The 3,149-nt window shown below is 43.3% G+C and overlaps 1 non-coding gene across 1 annotated transcript; it reads right to left on the bottom strand.

Annotated features, from left to right (window-relative positions):
• Nucleotides 1-663: 663 nt before the first annotated feature.
• Nucleotides 664-771, bottom strand: LOC148568846 (small nucleolar RNA R71). Its single transcript, XR_015881865.1, has one exon. It is a non-coding gene; the product is annotated as a small nucleolar RNA R71 (small nucleolar RNA).
• Nucleotides 772-3,149: the final 2,378 nt, after the last annotated feature.

Here is a 3,149-nt window from a genome sequence, read left to right as displayed (position 1 = left end):
ATCACCAAATTCGAACCCCCTCTTCTATCTGTGTTCGAATTTCTTCTTCTTTTCTTCTACTAACAATAAGGATCCTCTTTACTGTGACATAGAGGATTCCTCTTCTTTTCTTTTTCTCTCCTCTTTCTTATGAGCAGGGACAGAGAAAAAGGCATTCTTGTTGAAGCTGATCCAGAACCTGAAAGGACTCTGAAGAAAAAATTAAGAGAAGCTAAATTACAACAATCCAGAGACAACTTGATTGAAAATTTCAAACAAGTAAAGGAGATGGCAGCCGAACCCAACAACAATGCAAGGAGAATGCTTGGTGACTTCACTGCACCTAATTCCAATTTACATGGAAGAAGCATCTCCATTCCTGCCATTGGAGCAAACAACTTTGAGCTGAAACCTCAGTTAGTTTCTCTGATGCAGCAGAACTGCAAGTTTCATGGACTTCCATCTGAAGATCCTTTTCAGTTCTTAACTGAATTCTTGCAGATATGTGATACTGTTAAGACTAATGGAGTAGATCCTGAAGTCTACAGGCTCATGCCTTTCCCTTTTGCTGTAAGAGACAGAGCTAGATTATGGTTGGATTCTCAACCCAAAGACAGCCTGAACTCTTGGGATAAGCTGGTCACGGCTTTCTTAGCCAAGTACTTTCCTCCTCAAAAGCTGAGCAAGCTTAGAGCTGATGTTCAAACCTTCAGACAGAAAGAAGGTGAATCCCTCTATGAAGCTTGGGAAAGATACAAACAGTTGACCAAAAAGTGTCCTTCTGACATGCTTTCAGAATGGACCATCCTGGATATATTCTATGATGGTTTATCTGAGTTATCAAAGATGTCATTGGACACTTCTGCAGGTGGATCCATTCACCTAAAGAAAACGCCTGCAGAAGCTCAAGAACTCATTGACATGGTTGCTAATAACCAGTTCATGTACACTTTTGAAAGGAATCCTGTGAGTAATGGGACGCCTATGAAGAAGGGAGTTCTTGAGGTTGATACTCTGAATGCCATATTGGCTCAGAATAAAATATTGACTCAGCAAGTCAATATGATTTCTCAGAGTCTGCATGGAATGCAAGCTGCATCCAACAGTACTCAAGAGGCATCTTCTGAAGAAGAAGCCTATGATCCTGAGAACCCTGCAATAGCAGAGGTAAATTACTTAGGTGAACCTTATGGAAACACCTATAACTCAACATGGAGAAATCATCCAAATTTCTCATGGAAGGATCAAAAGCCCCAACAAGGCTTTAATAATGGTGGAAGAAACAGGTTTAGCAATAGCAAGCCTTTTCCATCATCCACTCAGCAACAGACAGAGAACTCTGAACAAAATGCTTCTAATTTAGCAAATCTAGTCTCTGATCTATCTAAGGCCACTGTAAGTTTCATGAATGAAACAAGGTCTTCCATTAGAAATTTGGAAGCACAAGTGGGCCAGCTGAGTAAAAGGATCACTAAAATCCCTCCTAGTACTCTCCCAAGCAATACAGAAGAGAATCCAAAAGGAGAGTGCAAGGCCATTGACATAAGCGCCATGGCCGAACCTGAAAGGAGAGGAGAAGACGTGAATCCCAAGGAGGAAGACCTCCAGGGACGTCCAGTGATCAATAAGGAGCTTCCCTCTTGGGAACCAAAGGACTCTGAGGCTCATCTAGAGACCATAGAGATTCCATTGAACCTCCTTATACCCTTCATGAGCTCTGATGAGTATTCCTCTTCTGAAGAGAAAGAGGATGTTACTGAAGAGCAAACTGCCAAGTTTCTTGGTGCAATCATGAAGCTGAATGCCAAATTATTTGGCATTGATACTTGGGAAGTAGAACCTCCCTTGTTCATCAATGAACTAAGTGATCTGGATCAACTGACATTGCCTCAGAAGAGACAGGATCCTGGAAAGTTCATAATCCCTTGTACCATAGGCACCATGATCTTTAAGGCTCTGTGTGATCTTGGTTCAGGGATAAACCTCATGCCCCTCTCTGTAATAGAGAAACTGGGAATCTATGGGGTGCAAGCTGCTAAAATCTCACTAGAGATGGCAGACAGCTCAAGAAAACAGGCTTATGGACAAGTAGAAGATGTATTAGTAAAGGTTGAGGGCCTTTACATACCTGCTGATTTCATAGTCCTGGATACTGGAAAGGAAAAGGATGAATCCATCATCCTAGGAAGACCTTTCCTGGCCACAGCAAGAGCTGTGATTGATGTTGACAGAGGTAAAATAGTCCTTCAATGGAATGAGAACTCCCTTGTATTCAAAACTCAAGGATCTCCCTCTGCAACCATGGAGAGGAAGCTTGAAAAGCTTCTCTCAAAGCAGAGTCAACCAGAGCCCCCACAGTTAAACTCTAAGTTTGGTGTTGGGAGGCCACAACCAAACTCTAAGTTTGGTGTTGAACTCCCATATCCAAACTCTAAGTTTGGTGTTGGAGAGTCTCAACAAAGCTCTGCACATCTGTGAGGCTCCATGAGAGCCCACTGTCAAGCTATTGACATTAAAGAAGCGCTTGTTGGGAGGCAACCCAATGTTTATCTAATTCTTATTTTTATTGTTTTCTTAGGTTCATGATCATGTGGAGTCACAAAATAAATATAAAAATTGAAAACGGAATCAAAAACAGCAGAAGAAAAATCACACCCTGGAGGAGCATCTGCCTGGCGTTCAAACGCCAGAACAGAGCATAATTCTGGCGTTGAACGCCCAGAATGGGAGCATCCTGGCGCTGAACGCCCAGAACAAGCATGGTTCTGGTGTTCAACGCCAGAAATGGCACACAAATGGGCGTTGAACGCCCAAAATGGCCACCAACCTGGCGCTGAACGCCCAGAGTTGGATACAAAGGCATTTTTACATGCCTAAGGGGTGCAGGGATGTAAATCCTTGAAAACCTCAGGATCTGTGGACCCCACAGGATCCACTCAGGATCTGTGAACCCCACAGGATCCACTCAGGATCTGTGGACCCCACAGGATCCCCACCTACCTCCACTCACTTCTTCTCACCACTCTCTTTCACACAACCCCATAAACACTCTTCCCCAAAAACCCTTCACCAATCACCTCAATCTCTCTTCCCCATCACCTCTTCATCACTCACATCCATCCACTCTTCCCCATAAACCTACCTCATAAACCACACCTACCTTCAAAATT

The sequence above is a fragment of the Arachis ipaensis genome, chromosome B4, assembly GCF_059453495.1.
Source record: "Arachis ipaensis isolate K30076 ecotype BB chromosome B4, ASM5945349v1, whole genome shotgun sequence".
Classification (NCBI taxonomy): Eukaryota; Viridiplantae; Streptophyta; class Magnoliopsida; order Fabales; family Fabaceae; genus Arachis; species Arachis ipaensis.
The sequence above is the reverse complement of the archived record's forward strand: the minus strand, read 5'-3'. Positions and strand labels throughout refer to the sequence as shown.